Source organism: Rhinolophus sinicus, linkage group LG17, assembly GCF_036562045.2.
Source record: "Rhinolophus sinicus isolate RSC01 linkage group LG17, ASM3656204v1, whole genome shotgun sequence".
In the NCBI taxonomy this organism is placed as follows: Eukaryota; Metazoa; Chordata; class Mammalia; order Chiroptera; family Rhinolophidae; genus Rhinolophus; species Rhinolophus sinicus.
The window spans coordinates 16163561-16183337 of NC_133766.1; the positions used below are offsets into that span (position 1 = coordinate 16163561).

The following is a 19777-nucleotide window of genomic DNA, read 5'->3' on the forward strand; positions in this document are numbered from 1 at the left end:
AACCTTGTTGATCTCGCCACCAGAGGTCTGAAGATCCAGTCTGATCCTGAAGTGCATTTATCACCTAGTTACATTTTTATATCTGGGAGGTCAAAATCAGGTGTCAGTGATTTCAATCCTAAGAATTTCAGGATGCTCCTTACTCACAGGTTTCCACTAAATAGGTGAAAGTTCACTAGGGCATGACTGTTCTTTATACCTTTATATATGGACGTGGACACTTTAGAGGCTTCCAGATCTGTTCTTCCCGGGCAAAACAATCGAATGTCATCTTCCAGGTGTTGAAAATACCCTGAGAAGGTGTCATCAGACACAGGTTAGCCTCTACCAAGACTTTTTACTGACAGAGCCACCTGCTAATACATTTCAGAACCCCACCATTGTCAGCAGACAAGCAAAAGGAGTGACTTTTGTAATGGGATTTTTATTTAGACCAGCCTGGGTTTCGATACAGGAAAATTTTATCTCACCTCCTTATTTAAGGAGGAGTAAAACTGTGACTTGAGTTCCAAAATGGCTATCACTCCTTAGCTACCCCCAGCAGGAGGTTGACCACCATCCAAACCCAATTCTGCTTGGACTTCCTGACACACGTCCTTCTGCTTATTGGTCTGAGCTTTTGAGAAGAGAAAGGGCAGAAAGGTGTAGGTTTGATTCCAGTTCTGGGGGAAAGTCATGCATCATGAGAAACAACCATCTCATTGTTATTCTTCCATTTTTATTTATGAAATCGTTATATTTTGTTTTATGTATATAGGTGGCAATTTAAAAAAAATAATAAGTAACAGGCGTTAAGCGAATTAGAATCCTTAATATGGGTTTTGAACTTCTGCCAGGAGTCGGCTCCAAAGCCAGTCTTCCTATTTGTATTGTTGCATTTATCCATTTCCAAACATTAGAAGATCCATCTTTCAGATTCTGTGTAAATCCAGCACACAGATAATTTATAAAAAAAGCTTTCTTTCAAAATGTTCTGTGGTTTTTCTAATCTCGCCGCTTTTCTAATTTTCTAATCACATAACCTTGAAGTCGAAAGACACAGCCTGTGATAATCTGTGTACACTGTCTTCATTATTATCACAGACATTTCTAGAAAAAAAAAAAGAAAACATACACCCATAAAAAACACACACACAGACACACACACACACACAGACACACACACACCCAACCCTTTCCGCCCCCTACACATTCAAAGCTGCCTTTAAAGTCCTACTTTAGTCACAGTTCAATCAGATCCACATTAGTCCTACTCATCAGACAGAAAAGTGTTCATGAGCAGAAGGGGGATATTGACTTTAAAAATTTACTGGCGAGGCGTTCAGAGCCTGCAGGAATGTCAAAACTCCAACCTGCATTTTGATGTTTTTGCCTCCGGTTAGTCTTGACTGACATGCTTGGAGCACTTTGGTCTGTGCTCTGGCATCCATTAACTGTCCTTGACTCAATGTTATCCAGGCTGTTACGGGCAGCTCAGTGCCTAATGGTTGCAGTGGATTAGACGCCCCAAGGTGTAAGGAAACTCACACCCCGTTTTAAGGGATCACATTGGCTATTCTTGGCTTCATTGAGGGGGGGACATTGTTTGATCCGAAATAATGAGAGCCTGTTAATTATTATTCTGATAATTGGGCCTCATGTGGGAGCCTGGCAGAGCGCGAGGTGTTTTAAAAGGAAGCAAGTTTGGAATAGGGAGAAAGAAATGTCAAGGTTGAGGTGTCTTTGAGAGGAGTTTGTTTATATGCAGTGTTTTCACCTAAGTGGGGACGTGAGGCTGGATGGAGGAGAAAGAAGGTTGGAGCAAGCTTAGGTCTATACTTACTTCAGCTATGGTGGATTACAAAATTGCTACCTTGGGCAAACCATTCAAAAAGGCTCACCAACCCCATGACTGAACCTATAATTCCATATGAAGAGATTGGGAATTGGTTTCTCTTGGAGGAGGGAGACATCGTACGGAGAATAAGCCTCCTTAGTTGCATCGCATCTGCTTTCTGGGGAAAAGTGTGAACTTTGTTTCTTTACGTGCTGTTGTTTAGCTATTTTTCCCATCTTTAAAATGACAACCAAGTGCATTAGGGGTGTTACGTAAGATTGCTGCCTGGTCAGATGAAAGGAGTGGCTGTCTATCCAGGATGCACAAATGTTTCTCAGGTGACAGGGAGCAGATGACCTTTGTGTGGAAGGCGGTGGTGGTGGTTGGGGGAATTCCCTTGAGTAACTCAGCCCCACATGAACCGCTGAGATGCTATGAAAACTCTGCTTTTGCAGACTATCCAGATGATAAAAGGACTGCTTTACAGTATTAAACCTGGACTTGGTCTCTTTCTCCTTTGTGAATGCTGTGTTATAGTATTCACATTCATTTTTAATTATATGTATGCTAGTTGTGTAATTGTGAGAGAAAATTCCAGAACATATGAGTCCACACAATGTTGTCTCTTTCCTGGAATCCAAATAAGAACCCACAGTATCTCTATCTACTTGAAGGAAGGGTTGGGTTTAAACAAATGTCTCCATTTGAAAGGCGGAGGGAGAGTTTGGGGGAAGGTAAACTTGCATTTGAAGCTTTCACCCAGGTTTTTGTCAGACCTACATATACTTCAGGTAGAGCTGGCCAGCTGAGATGAGAGCTGGCCTGCCTATAGACCAGGTGACCGTGACGGACAGAAAGAGAAGAAATAGAGAGAAGGACCATACTCATTTTGAGTTCCAGTGCTATGTTCACATGACTTTGCTTGGTTCTAAATCTCACTCTTCCAATTAAGCTGGAGAGACTATCAAAAGTTCGTGTTCAAAACGGTTACAGAGCCTGGAGTTTTGGACTTGCCCGAGCCTTCTTCATAGGGCTCTGTGATTCTCTTTTGTATGTGTGAATGTTCTTTGAGATGCACCGTGGGAGGTAGAGCAGGAGGAAAGGGTGGGAGGACCAGGGCACAGTGTTGGGGAATTGAAGAGTTAGTGGCCAAAACAGGTGCTCTTGTCTGTGATCTCTCAGCTGTTCCTAACAGCTTCAATGCATCTCATAGGTTCATCAAAATGGCACTGCACTTCACTAGAACATGGCATACTAAGTGCAGTTGTTAGAAAGCACAGCCATCTTGGACACTGTGCACAGGGAAGAAGTAAAGTCAGAGATGGCCAACAGGCAAGGGGAGACCTAGATCTCAACTGACCACTCATTCCTTAGGTGACCTTGAGCTTAACGAACTGTTCTTGGTCTGACTCCTCATCTGAGAAAGGAGATTATAGGTCTTGCCTTCAAACCTGACAGAGATGTTATGGAACTAAAGTAAGTTTATCGTCATCAAACAATTTGTAAAAATAAAATAAGGTAATATTATTTACTGACAAATTAGGATGGTAGGGATCCTTCCTTCCCTCTACGTTCCATCTTGCATCCTTATCTTTTCGTTACCGAGTGTATCAGCCTCCTGTTGAAATTCCCATAGGAATATAAGAAATTTCTTCCACTGGAATAGACTAATGACTCTTTAGAAATAGTACCTAGCACAGGGACCCACATGCAAATAGTTGTTAGATTTAATGCAAATCATTGAAGCTAATGTTTTGTCGGTGTCTGGAACACAAGGAGTTGGTGAGCAAAGACTACGTCACTTTTCTGCTCAAGGTCTTGCCCTTAGAGGTGAAGAACATAAGACTGACTACTCCAAAGCCCTTTAAACAAGATTGTATGAGTTTTTATTATTATTATTATTATTAGTTGCAGGTATACAAAACAACATAGTGAGTAGACATTTCTATAGTTCACAAAGTGATAAACCCACTATGGGTAATAGACTTATTACCCATCTGACACTGGTACATAATTATTTTAAAACTCTTTTTCTATTTCTTTATATTATCAGCCTACATCATTTCTTGGATTTCAAGTTCTGGCTTTCATTTAGCCGTTTTCTTTTTATCTGTCCTGGAAAAGCTGCTTCATGCTTCTATGAGGGACAATGAACCATGTCTTCCTGGGATTATTAAATAGGTGTGACCTTATCCTATCCAGATCTTTGCATTTTATAGATGTACCACCGTGGTACTCCAAGGCCTTGCCTTTCCCAACTAAGGAGTCCTAATCTTTTTAGCCTGTTTTCATCTCTTTCTTTTTCCTGAAGAAAGCCAACTGCCACTTTTATAAGATGTTTTACCACCTTATAATTATTACAGAAACCACCATCTCTCTCTGGAGAGCTCACAATTTGCTAAATTAGACAGATGATGTCTCATCAAGAGTCATGGGTCAGAGACACTCCTGGATGCACACACTATCTCAAAGAAGGAATAAAGCTTTCTTTATCCCCAGAGATTTCCTATTCCAAATAGGAAATCTTCCTCAGCTTTACCAGCTTACAGTGATGTCATCTTATGTCTTGACATTCACCAAGGTCTTTGGTGCCTTTGAACTTGTACAAATAGTTCCACTTCAGTGATGGTGACTCAGAAGCCAATCTTTACAGCTGCTGCTCTGTTCTCCGGATGGCAGGGTGTGTTTCATGAATGAACCCTGGATAGTGGATGTATAGCAAGCCTATATTCATTCTCTCTCTCTCTCTCTCTCTCTCTCTCTCTCTCTCTCTCTCTCTCATCCCTTCCCCTCTCCCTCTCCTTCTCCCTCTCTCCTCCCTTCCTCCTTCCCTCCCTTCTCAAAAATGCTTATGGAGTGCTTCCTTTCATTTTCAGCTGAGGTTATATTGACAACCCTTCTAAACTTAGCATTTCCTGTTGCACACAAAATATCTGTAATTCAAAATAGCATGCTCCTTTCTGACTGCTTTTTCCCTAAGAAAAACAACTTTGTCTTTTCTTTCAGGCCTCTATTTCATCTCCCTATACCTTGCTCGCTAAAGATGATGAAGAGAAAGTCATAAATACCATCGATGACAGGCTCTGTTACGATAAAGATCCCCCAACTGATCAAGTGACCATGGGATAAATTATAAACTGAGGTAAATACTTAGAATTAGGCATTTGAGCTGAACAGGGATCTAGGATAAGCCAATTTGGAATGTGGTTTGTACTCCCACCCAAACCTCCCCACTTCCCCCCATTATCCATTTGGGGGCTCACTGTTATGTAAATAATCTGTGGTGACTTTGGAATGCTGGGCCAATTCACCCCTTCCTAGAAAATGTCCTCTTCTCCGCTTGGTATCCTAAGGAAAAGTGATTAGGTTGGTTGCCCGAAGAAGGAACCCAGTCCAGACCTTTCAGGTTATTATGCTCTGGATCATACATATCATCAAGTTCTCGTTACATTCCAGATAATTAACAGCTGTTAATTTAAGAGAAAATATTTTTTTTCTGACCTTGAACAAAGATAAATTCATTTAATCATCACCAGTAACGAAAGCCTATCGAAATTTGACTTGTTCAAAAATTTCCCTGTAGGAAATGGTGCAGGAGGCTGATGTGGATGGCATAAGGCAAATTTGTGAAAACATTATCATGAATTCTTTCCTCATTTTTCTTGTCACTGGTTTCTTCTCACTGTGCTGGTAGATATAAGACTTAAAAAAATCATCGGTCACACGGCACGATCAAACAGACTTGACAGAATAGTTTATCATTTTATGGGAAACATTTTTATCCCATCACCTGGGTCAGGATGGTTTTCCAAAGCTTCTGTGATTTGTGAACAAATATGTGCAGGATTAGGAAAGGCAGGACCAGCACAGCAGGCTGTGTGCTCAGCACATGGTGACATAGTTACTAGTCAAGACAGCTCACCTGAGCTACAACTGTCAAACCATGCTGATGGCCTTTGGTTCAATTTGAGTTACCTCGGCATTTCATGAAATCGCTCAGACTTACTTCTGGAGAATTCTGTAACACTGAATTCTTTCAGAAGCTGTGCCTATGTGCACAAATGTTTTTGTTAATTCAACACATATTTTGCATCAGATTAGAATAGTGCCAGGCACTATCATAGGTGCTGGAGATGGGGGGTTGAACAATAGAAACACAGTATCTGCCCTTTTTGGTTCTTCTTGTCTAGAAAGGAAGGAAGACATGATTAATAATGTGCAATGGAAGAAAAAATACATAATTGGTATTGACTAAATTCAAACCTTCCTTTCTCAAGTAAATGAGTTCAACTGAATTCTACTTTTCTTTCTTCATTGTCTAGTTTACCTCCCACTCCATCATTCCTTTGCATGGGAGCTATAGTAACGTCCCAGTAACTATCCCAAAGGAGACTGGCCGAGCCTCAGCCTCCCAGCTTCCCTAAAACGGTGCTTGTCAACCCCTACTACTTTCTTCCCCTCAACTCCAAAAAGTTATTTGAGACAGAGAAAGTTTTAACATCTACCCCACAAAAGGAAATCTTTGTGTGTCTGTAGGTCAACACAGTCATGCACCGCTTAACGATGGGGACACGTTTTGCAAAATGCGTCATTAGGCGATTTCATCATCATCTCCATCATAGAGTGCACTGACACAAACCTAGATGGCAGAGACTACTGCTGTAAGTGTGTGTGCTATGCTTTTATACGACAGGCAGCACAATAGGTTTCTTTACACCAGCATCACCACAAACACGTGAGTAATGCCTTGTGCTAGGACTTTCCGATGGCTCCGATGGCTCCCATGTCACTGGGCGATAGGAATCTTTCAACTCCATTATAATTTTGTGGGACTCCTGTCATATATGTGGTCTGCCATTGACCAAACGGTCATGATGTGGCACGTGACTGTATATGGAGAATGGGAATCTTACAGATTATCTGTACAAACTCTATTTTCCAAATTTAGGCACTTCAATTGTCCAACTATAGCCAAAATACCTACATCCCCAAACTCAGAAGGTTCTTTAGCAGATTAGTTAGGGTGTCAGACCCAGCAATATAAGAGAGAGTTTGTAGCTTAGGCCATCTGTGTGGTGTCAGATGAATGACCAGCATCATCCTCTCCTGAGTATTTGTCACCATTTAACATGATTAACTCTAAGTTTCCTATAGTTCTCATTCCCATCACAGCTGCTGTATGGCTCTGATAAGTGTATGCACAGAGGTGTGGGAAGGGAGTCAAGGAGAGGAATGGAATTTCCATGGCTTTAGATTTGGTTTGCTTGACTGTTTTCAAGCTCAGAAGAAATGTACACTAGGAAGCAGGTCGATTTTAGCAAAACTTTCTAGTGGACTTGGAAAGCAGTGGCCTTTGACATTCATCTAAGTAGATGGTAAACAGTTGCTTCTAAAATTGTTCATTGGCATGGCTGGTTGATAAAAGAAATTTTGGGCATAGATTTACTTCATCCCAGTAGAATAGAATCCATTTCTCTCTCGGTAAGATGCATTGTGCCCTTGTTTACAACAGGCACATCCCCCAGGCTGTCTGAACAGCATCAAATCAGGGCAAGTTTGGTGGCTGCTACACATCTTTTCTACATCCTGAGTCAAGGCAATGTTTACATGACCCCTACAGTGCCATTAAGTCATTCAATTCAAAAAGAAAATAAAAACCAATCTTTTTACAGAATGGACCAATTGATCTGGTAGCCCCTTGCAAATAGCCCCCTGTTTTTCACCATGCCACATAGGACAGATGGAATGCAGAGCTGTGAAGCATGCAAGCCATGTCTGCAGTCTCCTCTTGCTTCTCCCTCCTAAACCTGAAGCCCTTCCACTGGTCTTCTGGCCTCCACTCTGTCATCATTGTCTAGTTTCTTGGCTGGACACAGACTACCCTTGCCCCACAACGTGATCGGACATTTCTGCTCATTGTCCTATGCAAGTACAATTTACTGAACACTCGCTCCCTGTCAGATCCTCTACTAGACCCTTTCTGTGACTGTCTCAAACACCATTAGGTAGGTACTGTGACCTCTATTTGTCAGATTTTCTAAATGTTACAAACATTTTACAAATGCATTACGTAGAAAGCAGAACTCTTGCAACGCCCCCAAACCTCATATTCCTTATCCACCTTGTTCTCAAACCAACCCCCCAGAGTCATCTGTGACTCTTCTCCTTCCCTCGTTGCCACATCCAGTCCAATAAGAAGCTCTGCCAACTCCACTTTTAATATCTGACTCAAACCTGACCATTTCTTAGGACCTCCATTGTTATTCCCTAAATTTAAGGGCGACTTTGCATGGCTAGTTCCTCTCCCTTGACTAGTCCTCTCTCAGACTCTCCCCTGGCTCATGCCATCTCTTCATTAAGATTTAGGTAAAATGTTCACCTCCTCAAAGCTCTTTCTGTGCCTACCGTATCTCTTCTCACTATCTCTTTGTCTTCATTTAATTATTTTTATGGTAGCTTTTGCTACTTTTTCTTAGTGCTCATGCTACTATGTTTTTCTGTTTACATTCTACCATCCCTGGTAAAATGTAAGCTTCATGAGGGTAAGAAATCTGACCGTCTCATTGCCCAGAACAGGACCTGACACAGAGTAGACACTTCGTAATACTTATGAATGAATAAACCAACAAGGAAACACAAGCCAGCAGAAATGAAGTCACTTGCCCAAGATTACACAGCTCGCACTTGGTGGGGCCAGGACTGGAGCCTTTGTCATTCTCTCTTAATTGTTATGCTACACTAAATGGCACTCTTTTTTCCTCCTCATCAAAACTCCCTTGCATCCTGGCCCCTTCATTCTGATTTCTCAAGAAATCCGGTGTCTAGTTTAATTCTCTGTAAGTAATGTTTTACTTCTTATAGGATGGCAGACCTCTTTTAAAAGGATGCCTGAGGATGGTAACTTGGTAATCCAGAAGGATAAATTCTAACTCCAGTTAGAATCCCAATCACTAAGGAGGAAGAATTGGGACAGATTTTAGAGGGCTTTGGGGCAGGGAGACATGGGGACAACAAAGAATATGCTTCCATCAAATCAGATTAGGAAGGTGGATCCGTCTATGCAAAGGCCAGACTAATATCATCATCCCCTCACACGTACATCAAATATACAGTTGACAAAGATGTTTCATGTATATGATCTCCTTTCCATTCTCAAAATAACCTTCAAAATTAGTATGTGAGATTCCTTATTCCTACTTCACAAAAGGAGTCTCAGAATGGGCACGTGACTTTGTCCAAGGACGTCTGGCCAGCATGACAGAGCAGGAGATGTCTGTATCTTCCGAGTCCTAGTCAGAAGGTCTCTACTCACTGTATTGTGACAGAATTCCGTTTCCATCTTGTCCCTTTACCAGGGTGAAGCATGGAGACAGGGAATTATATATTAGCAAAGGGGAACAACTATGACATGTAGTTTATTGGGGGGTGGGCGGTGAGAATCATTTTTTTATCCACAATAGAACAATTTTGTTATAGACTTGAATGCTGGTGCTATGGTTAAAAGAAAAGAAAAGAAAGAACTTTTTATGCTTCAGAATTTCTGATAGTTTTCCCCAGTCTTAGTGTCCCCCGCTGAACTCCCTGCTATCTCTGTGCAACTTCTATTTTGTTGTGGAGTCTTTTGTTCCTCCCTCCCTCACTCCTATTCTCCTTCCCTCCTCCTCACTGCTCCTCCTTCCTTCTCTTCCTTCCTTTCCTCCCTTCTTTTTTTCCTTCCTTTTTAAATTGTTGGGCTAAAGTGGAGACAAAGGTAGAAATATTTTCTTGGCTCAAAGTTCTTCGGTCTCATCTCTTGGAGAATGATCCCAATTACTTGCGTTGCCAGTCCATAGAGACTCAACCTCAGGCTAGTACCAGGTTTGTTCCTTCCCTAATAATGCTAAGAGCTTCCGTTTTATTTAGCACCTACTATATGGCATGCAGTGTGCTGATGGCTTTACATTTATTATGTCATTCAAATCTCAAAATACAGAATAAAGTATTATATCCATTTTACGGATAAGAAAACTAAATCTAAGTAATTTGTCCAAGCTCATACATCTAGTAATTGACAGAACTAGATAATAAACTCATGGATGGTCTGAAGGGGAATATAGTCAAAGCTTGTTTAAACCACTTACCAGGTGTTGAAATTACACACATATATTTATCCCCATCTATCTCAGACATTGCTAGTCATTCATGGCAACTTTACTGAGCCCAGAATCTTTCTTAGTCCAGCCTTTCAGGCCACCAGTAATACTTGTTTAGCGTTGGCATGGAGATAAAACTGTTTGCCATCACTGCCTTATTTCATATCATCCACCTAGTTCTGATCTGTAAGACTAGAGATCTCATGATTTTGCTTTGGGTTTATTTTCTTGTTTTATAATGTCATCATAGACTCAATATTTCAAGAACAGACCCACTGACAACTCCAAAGATGCTCTTCTTTATTTTCAGACTCACGCTACCTTTCTATTTTGAAGATCTGTGAGGTTCCCAGGAGCCACCCTCTTCGGTGGTATGTAAGCAGAACACTTGGCGTCCAAGGGTTGAAACTCCAGGCTATTTGGCAATCATCCATATGGCTAATTTGACATAACTGCCTTTGTAAAAAGAGCTATAATGCATAGGATTTTGGATGCTACACCTGACAATGCTACATAATAAAGTAGCAAGTTTTTATGCCACTAGATCATAAAAGAGAAACAGATGGTCAAATATGTTTGACTGGTTTCAAAGAGGTGGCATATCAGATCAAGCCACAAATGAAATATTTTGCACTTGATAACATCTAAATGAACAGCTTCACCTTTTTCATATTGTTCACTTCCACGAAGTGTGTCAGGGATTGTCAATTATTTCCTCCACACTTAGTATCTCAAGGCCCTTGAGGGGATCAGAAAAAAGGAGGATGGGAGAAATCCATCACAGATTGTAGCAGAAAGTTTGTGAAGAGTTGTGCTGAATTAGGATGGGGAAGCAGATGGGAAAAAGGAAAGTGAGGCCATAGCAGGAATGTCTGTGACTCTGACCCCATCATTGGCAGACATTGCTCAGCTGTCTCCCGGTTGAAAATCACTGTCGAGCCATCACTTTCCAGATTTCATCTATGGGTCTGTCACAGAGGCCTGAGCACTGCTCCGGGCTCCCCTCCCTGCACCTCAGTCCAGCTCCGCCACATACCTGATATGCTGTCTCCAACAAGTGGTTGAAGTCCTCTGATTTTCACCTGGAAAGGGTTGATCCTCAACCCTCTTTGGAAATCAGAATCATCCAGAGGACTTTTTAAAATAGAGGTGCCCCTAGCCCACCCTGATTCAGATGATGTGGAAACGACCTGAGCGAGGCATCAATATTTTGACAGAGGTCCTCAGGAGAGAATCAAAACCACCGGACTGGGTGATCTTAAGGTCCCTTGTGGCTCTGACCAACTTCGTGTCTCTGAGTTTCCAAGCCGACAGAAGGGTTAAGCGGGAGCTTTACTGGGTGCACTCAGCTTTAACATACACACGTAGGGTCCTGTTGGGTCCTGAGGGTTTGGCTGGACAGCTCAGAGCTACGGGTCCTTAAGAAAAAGCAAACCATGGAGCAATCTCCTTGGTAAGAGTTCCAAATGTTTATCTGGCTGTCAGCATCAAGTGGGAGCTCAAAGTATTAGAAAGTCGGTGAAAGTGAGCTGTTAATTAGCAGAGCGGCTGTGCTTCATAGCAGAGGTCATTTCAGCCGTTTCATGATATTATAACAGAGTTTCCTCTTGTACCTGGAGTTGTGGAGCCTTGTAGCCTGAGGTTTTTAACTTCCCACCAGCTCTCACAGCAAAAAGGAACTTCTCAAGGAAACTCTACAGTGGCATTCCAAAGGAACAATAGAATTGGATTTGATTTGTTTAATTCTGAAATCAAGGTCACTAGAAAGTACCACAGCTCTTATTTGTGTGGTTTTGTTTTTTTGTGTTTTTTTGTGTTTCTTTTTTTTTTTTGTGCAACATCTTTCTTTTCATTTGATGGTCCTGTCATCCCCAGAACTGTGTATGTTACTGATCCTGCCTGTATTCAAAGCTGTTATTAAGTGGAGTCTTTTAGATTTTAGAGAAATGATAATGGTTCCAAAGATGACAGAAAGTGGCAGCTGGTGACAAAAAAACCCCTTGATAAGACGACAACAGTAAATCAAACTACCGCCACTTTTTCGTTTCATGTTTGTTAATACCACCTCGCCTTTTGAAGTTTAAAGCAAGGTTCAAAAAAGCCAGGTGCTGAATCATAATATTAAAGCAAGTAAGGAGCTCCATGAAAGCCAAGAGATCTGAGGGGGGAAAGCAACAAACACAGCTTTCAACTGCCTTTTGTCGGCCTTTCTGCAGATGTCACCAGTGGTTATCCCAGCAGAGGGTTCGGCTTGTAGCACTGCCTCTGGCTGATTCCTGCGCTGCGTTTCAAGTGTCAATCAAAAAGGAAGGACGCAGCTTAGGTCCTGGTCATTGTCCTGTGAAAAGAGCCAAGCATTTAACATTGATTTAGCTCCCTCAATATACAAAGATAGAGCCAGCTTTGTGCATCGAAAAGGGCCTTTGGCAAGGTTGCTTGTAGAGCAATTCCATTGCATCGGATATGCCTTGGTTTAGCTGTCATACTGCGGTGTCTGGAGCCCTCTGAAAAGTTATTCAGGACTGAGCGAACAAATTAAAAAGAAATAACACGTTCCCTGCAACAGCGATGCCAGTGGTGGAAAAGGCCTGTTAGCATCTCTTGGTGTTGAAAACATTTTCAGTAATAACAATAAATATGCAGTGGTTTTGAAATGGTGAGTTAGAGCAAGACAGAAAGGAAGCCGGAGGAGACCCGTGGTGAGCTGTCGGAGGGGGCAGCTTGCTTTGCAGCGTTTTTCCTCCAGCTTCATTCTAGCCTGCTTGTGTCCCACGTGGTTTCACAGCAGAAAGTTTAAACCAGCTCCCTTTGTGCCTTACCTTGATTTATGTGTCTATTTCCTGTGAGCAGACTGTAGTTTGGCCAAATTTCGTGGGGCGGGAAATGATTACAGCAGCATTTAAGTTTCACCAAATGGCCTTGTTGCTCTCGTGGCTCTTTTTCTTCATCTTTCCTTCTGTCTCCCTCTCCTCATCCTTTCCCTTCGTCTTCCCCTTTCCTCCTTCTTCATCTGTTTTTCTCCTCCTCCTCTTCGTTCTTTGTCTTGCCTTTGTTGTTCTACACAATATTCAATGACAGAATTACAGCTTGGCTTGTGTTTTTCCTTTTCAACTGCTGGTCTGGCACCGTGTATGGACAGTCAGTCCCAAGCATCGTTACACTTCCCACTTTCCAACTCTTTTCTTCCTTTGCCACGAGAGTCACGCTCCCTGAAATAATATTACTAAGTACAGGTGTTGGGCTACTTGGTGGTTGACTCCGTTTAATAGCTGTGAGTGATGCTTCCCGAACGTCCATGCACGTTCCTTCATTTCTCAGCTTTCTTTGCAGTTGGATTGCGGTCTGGGGAAGAGTTTGAGCTCATAAGAATGTGAACAAAGTGTTATACCTCTTTTGAGGTACTAACGATCAGTATATAACTAGTCCATCCTTTCTGACCCTTTAGAGGCGATGTGTTGAGATGGCCAAGAGCTGAGATAGAAGTAACCTCTATCTCTGAGTGAAGGCAAGCTACTCTGGAGAGACATCTGACCCCACTGGATTTTGCATGAGCAAGAAATAAAACTTTATTGGGTTAAACCACTGAACTAGAGTTTCACCAATCCTGTCTGATAAACCGAATTTAGCTAGAAGTATCCCGATTAGGCACTCATCAAAAAGGGGGTAGGTTAGAAATTGTGGGTAGGCATAGAGCATTTTCTAGCAGCTGAGCTAACCTATGTAAATATAGCAAGATGACAAATGGAAACACAACAACACAAAAAATGGTTTGTTTTCCATTTAGCCAATTTTCTGAGTCCTCGACCATGAATAGGCTGTCATACTGAGATGTTACCTCTTCATGTATGCCCATCCCATCTTCAAGTCCCTTGCCAAATTGTCCTTTAGTTGCAACCGCCTATCAACACCTTGTCTAAGAATTAACCACCATCTGCCTCTTTCATTCTTGAACCCAGGCTAGTGAGTAACTTACAGGAACTAAATCAACCATGCTGATGAGGGCCGCTGCTGATTTTTGGTGTCTAGCCTCAGCTGCCCCTCACTACCAATTGGAAATTCCATCACATGTCCTTCTTCTACCATCTTCTTAGAAGATTATATTACTTTCAATTTCACAGTGAAGCAATAAGATAACTGACATGGTTCCCTTAAAATACCATACATATCCCACAATCTTTTCTGTGCCTCTTTCCCCTGTCTCAAAGGAGTCCTCCTCTCATCCAAGGATAGGCCACATATCTGTCTTCTGGAACTTACCTCCTAGAGCTTTGCTCTATAAATCACCTCTTTTATTCCTAGAATTTCCATCATCAATGGCTCCATCTTCCCAGCACATAACCCAAGCGCTCTCTGTAGGCCTTTGGACAGAATGGCCTACACTGGCGTTTCCTTTTTCTCATTCCCCAGCTCTTACTTGACCCATCACAATCTGCCTCCTGTCTTCTCTATTTAAACCGCTCTGGCAAAGGCCGCCGCCGACCTCCATGTTATTGCACAGACACATTTTGATCGTCATCTTGCCTGCACCTGTCTGTACCATGTAGACTTTTAACTGCTACCTTCTCACCTCTTTCTCCAAACTTTGTTTCCATGATGTTATTTTCTCCTGGCTTGTTACTCTCTTTGCTGGCATCTCCTTTTCGATCTCTTTTGCTAGACTCCTGCCCCTTTGGACACCATCCCTCCCCTGAATGCCATCTGTCAAGCTCCAATTGTGGCCCTTTTCTTTTCCGACTCATGGTTTTTGAAATAGCCTTTATGGTGGTGGTTGGAATCTGGAAAAGAACCTGGTCAAAAACTCAAAATCGTCTATTTATTAAAAGCGGAATCTTCTTGACCTAAATTGTGGCTTCATGATGGAGTAGTAAGTTCCCCCAATACAATTGGGTTGTATAGTCTTGAAACAGAAATGACTCAGATTACACCAAGGAAAGGATTGCCCCCTGTTTTTACGGTGCTGGGCGTCTGTACAGAGCTTCTACAGAAGAAGTCTCTTAGGTTTGTAAGAGACTTCCCTTTTGCTGTCCAATGGTTACAGGAGTAGAGCTGGGGCTAGATGGACAGTTGAGCAACTGGCTGCTGCTTCTTGCCCTAATGCATTCGAAAATGCACTTGTTCACCTGTGAACTTGTGGACTCTAATGTCTATCTGGGGTTCAAGCTCAAGGCATTCTGCGAGAGGTAAAACTATATACCTTCTTTTGCTTTCTTCCAGAGATGCATCTTAAAGACAATCTTGCCTGACTCTTCTATCTGCTTTATATCTTTCCAACAGAAAAATCCTTTACTCCACTACATCTCAATGCTTATTAGCGTTAGTTCGTAATTTTATGTGTGAATTTTGGGCTTCGGTTTGACTGTAAACTCCAGCATCTTTGTTCCTTGTAGCTCTGACACTCCCATTCCCAGACACCCACACTTATGGACATATACCCACACTTATGCTGAATAAAGACACAGGGAGAGTTTCCTCCTCAACTTTCTCCTTCCTGCTGTGTAGGAGAAAAACTTCTTTACTACAAGGATGATCCAATGCCTTTATCCTTGAAAGTAAAGAAAGCATGTTGGTTTTCTCAGAAGCTGAACTTCCCTGGACATCTCCATGTGGCAACTAGTTGAACCCTTTTGACTGAAATTGCTAGTCTGGTAAACCGAGTCATAAACTGATTGCTTCTCATAGTCCAAATGGTAACATGGGTTACATGCAGATACACATTGATTTTGTGACTTCCTCCCAGCCTCCCAGCCGTGATGACAATTCAGCTTTGATTCTTATGTTGTGAGTTATTTTCAAGCATGAACCAAGTTTTTCATCCACAACAGACAGCAAAGGCAGTAAGTTTATAGCCTGGGAAAGGTGAAGTCGCAGACCATTAAAAAAGAAAGAAGGAAAAATACCACAAATCCATGGTCCAGCCAAAGAAAATGCCATATAACATGTGACTTTGCTTACCTGACTGGGTGTGTCAGCGCTGAGCCCTGGGAGCGTGGTATGGGAGACTCGTTCAGAGATAGGAGACATCTACACATTGAGTTCATTAAAGATTTAAAGGGCCCTTTGGGTCTTTCCATCCAAAGACTATTGCCTTCTCCTAGCTGCTCTGCTATTGTGCCTCCTTAGGGCACTCAGTGTCACAGTGTAATGAAAGTCTGATGTAACCACATCTCTGGGCTTCGGTTACAACTTCTCATCCCTCCATTGTGCTCCTGAAATGGGGACCATTTATTGGGATTTTAGGGGCAATTGATCATATCCCTACTCTCTCTCCTCCACATTCCTTCCTCAGATGTTCAGAGTAAGGCTTCTCAGACCCCAAGGAAGGTGGATCAAGAAAAGAATGGAGATCACTTCTCCCTCAACTCTTCCAAGGACCCGAACTTGAGAAAGTTCCTGAAGCCTCCAGAACTCTCGATAAGGTGCTAAAGCTCATGCAGAATGAATGGGGTAGCCCCACATGGATGCTCTCACTGTGGGCATCTCAGATACTACAAATGGAGTCACCCTGGTATCTCCCCTCAGGACAATGACCCCTTTGCTCAGAAGACCAAGCCATAGCAAAGGGATCATGGATACTACTTGGCCTTCTCATAGCTGGCCAGCACTGGGTCTGCTTTAGCCTGAGCCACACTTCTTGGAGCTCCCTAATGATTGCTGGTAGCACTCACCTCACTCTGTGTCTCTAGCATGTGTAGGTTTTGTGCTCCTTTGATTCATGGACAACCAGGAAGTTTGTGTTTACCTGTCACCCAAACAACCAAAGGAATATAAAGGGGGAGAAAAATGAATCAGATCACATAGTCACATAAAGTCAAAACCAGTCTAAATCTTCCTCTAGCATTCTGATTGAATCCAATCTTTAGTGTCTTCTGGAAAGGAAATTCACACAGGGGTGGAGAAGCAGGGTGTGAAGGGAGCAGAAGGGAGAGTGGTGCATTTAAACACAGCCTGTGTGAGCTGTGTCCACTCATACCAAGACCTGGCCTTGCTCCTATTTGATTTATTGCAATTCATCACAGCAGTCAAAATTGGTATGAAAATCTGCATTCCACCTGGTCTGGAATAAACTAGCCACTAGGGAGGTGGGCAGATCAAATACTTTCCTTCTGGTTCCATTTGGTCTTTGCTAGATCAATAGCAGAGACAGATATGTTATTGAGGTTATTCTCTTGATAATACATTGATGACTTCTTCTGCTTTCCACCTCTGAAAATTAACTGAAAATGAAGAGGTTACCTTGGCCTTCCAAAGAGGCAGACATGGCACAGCGTTACAGGCAGAACTATGGATCCAGACTGCCAGGGAGCAACGTTGGCTCCACTACCCACTAGCCGAGTGGCCTTGGGCAATCTTAACCTCGCATACCTCAGCTTCCTCAGCTGTAGAAGAAAGATGGCAGTAATGATAGCATTAGCACCTGCCTCTGGTGCTGTGTGAGGATTAAGATAATGCCCGCAAAGCACCTGAAACAGTACCTGGCACCTGGCATCTACCAGCTGGTCCTTGGTATCAGTATTACTGCTATTTTACTATTTGCAGTAGCCGGGATATAGAGTCAGCCTGGGTGTCCATCAATGGATGAGTGAATGGAGAAGGAATGGTGCATGTGTACGGTAGCATATTGCTCAGCCATAAAAAAGAATGAACACTTACCATCTGCAGCAACACGGATGGACCCGGAGGGTATTGTGCTGCGTGGAGTGGGTCAGACAGATGATAGGTGCCGCATTATTTCACGTATATGTGGAATCTAGAGAACAGAAGAGACAAACAGGCAGAAAAGAAGCAAACTCGTGGATGCAGAGAACATTTTGATGGCTGCCAGCGTGGGAGGGGAGTTGCTTTGGGGAGGTGAAAAAGGGGAAGGAATTAAGATGTGCAAATTGGTAGTTACAAAATAGTCATGGGGATGTAAAGTATAGCATAAGGAATATAGTCAATAATATAGTAATAACTATGTATGGTGTCAAGTGGGTACTACATTTATTGGGGTGATCACTTCTTAAGTTATATAAATGTCTAGTCACTATGTTGTACATCTGAAACTAACATACTATTGTATGTCAACTGTAATTGAAAAATAAAACAATTCTTAAAAAAGTAAAAATAAAATATTAATTATGAATTGTTTCCAGGAGATGAGATCTTGATGTCACCTCCATAGGACACAGTGAGCGGGGGGGGGGGGGGGGGGGGGGGCGGGGGGAGAGGGAGAGGTATTTGAAAGCCAAGATGTGTGCATCTGGAGGAAGAGCATGAAAGTAAATACAAAACAAGAGAAAAGGGAGAAAACCATACATCTCCTGATATCATGGAATGAGCAGCTGCTCACAAAACTTTACCCAAGAAATGGGCTTAGGGAATCGTCCAAAGAAAGTTGGTGTGCTGGTTGGCTTTATGTGTCAACTTGGCTAAGCTATACTACCCAGTTACTTAATCAAATGTCAATATAAGTGTTGCTGTGAAGGTATTTTTACAATGTGGTCAACATCTACCATCAGCGGACTTTAAGTAAAGGAAATGACCCTCAATAATGTGGGTGGGCCTGGTCCAATCAGTTGAAGGTTTTAAGAGCAAAACAGATTTTTTTTTTTTTTTTTTTTTTTGAGATTTTCTAGAGAAGAGGAAATTCTACCTTATGATTACAGGAAATTCTATCTCCTGTCTGAGCTGCCAGCCTGCCAGCCTACTCTATGAATTTTGGACTTGCCAGTCCTCACAATTGTAAATGACTCTTATAGGTTCTGTTTCTCTGGAGAACTCTGACCGATACAGTTGGGAAACACGATCTGCTCAGAAGAAGGAGAATAATGTGGGGACAGTGTGCCGAGGAAAAAGGGGAAGGGATTCAAAGACATTCCCTCATGCCCTGTGTCAAGGTAGACTGACCAGTAAGGCCCACCGGAGGTGCTTTACACTTCCCAAAGCTGTCCCTGTGTTTTCTTGTTTGGTTCCCACACCAACCCTGCAAGTTGGCAAGGGCCAGGGTTAACATGTCTGTTTCACAGATCAGAAAATAAAGAGCCACAAGGTTGGGGGCTCCAGGAGGTTTCACCTTGAATATTCAGACAACGGTGTTTTGAGCCCAGTCAAGCTGAGGCCAATCGGGAGACTGGGGCCGACCTGTTCTGCACCCTCCCTGGCTGAGACGGCTCCCCATACAGATAAAAGACATCCTGCACAGTCAAAGTTATCTACTTGAGAACAGTCCTGAAGAGAGGCCCTGGGGACGAGGAGACGTCTCACAGGCGAACGAAAGGGAAAAGGCTTTAGAGGACAGTCTTTTCAAGGGGACATGGAGTGGTGGCTACAAAAGTTACCCATCGGCACAAACAGCTGGGGTGCCATCTGTCTGGGAGAAGCCTCGGGACTGTTTCCTCACCCCCCTTCCTGCATTGTGAGAAGCCTGGCCACTGATGGGAGGCGGTTTATAGCAGAGGGAACAGAAGGAAACCAGTTGGCCCTTGTATAACCTTGGCCTCATTAGCATCCAACCAAAGCTCACTGCGCTATTGACTTCTAGCAAATATCCACCCACCAAGAAGATTTCCCCCAGCCGGGCCTCAGGGGTGTTCAGACACCAGACAGGGCCTTCTTGCTCCTGCATCCCTGGCTTTGTCATCCAGGAGAGGCTCCTCCCGCCCACAACCATCCGGAGCTCAGAAACCACACCATCTTCCTTCTGGGAGGGGAAAAGTGGGGGGAAGGAAGGAAACCTCCCTCCGTGGTCACCTCTCTGAAAGTCGCCCATTCTCTCGTGCCAAAGGGCCAAACAAATGAACCTTAGAAAGGCGATGCAGCAAGTGAAGTGTACACAATTATATTTCCAACT

At 42.8% G+C, this 19777-nt stretch overlaps 1 long non-coding RNA gene across 8 annotated transcripts in view; it reads left to right on the forward strand.

Moving 5' to 3' along the window:
• LOC109450593 (uncharacterized) overlaps window positions 1–18057 on the forward strand; it is a 209518-nt gene extending 191461 nt beyond the window's left edge. For all 8 annotated transcript variants that reach the window (XR_012492951.1, XR_012492957.1, XR_012492954.1 and 5 more), the window contains one exon: window positions 16235–18057. This is a non-coding gene — a long non-coding RNA (uncharacterized LOC109450593). The remainder of the gene's footprint in view (window positions 1–16234) is intronic.
• Window positions 18058–19777: the final 1720 nt, after the last annotated feature.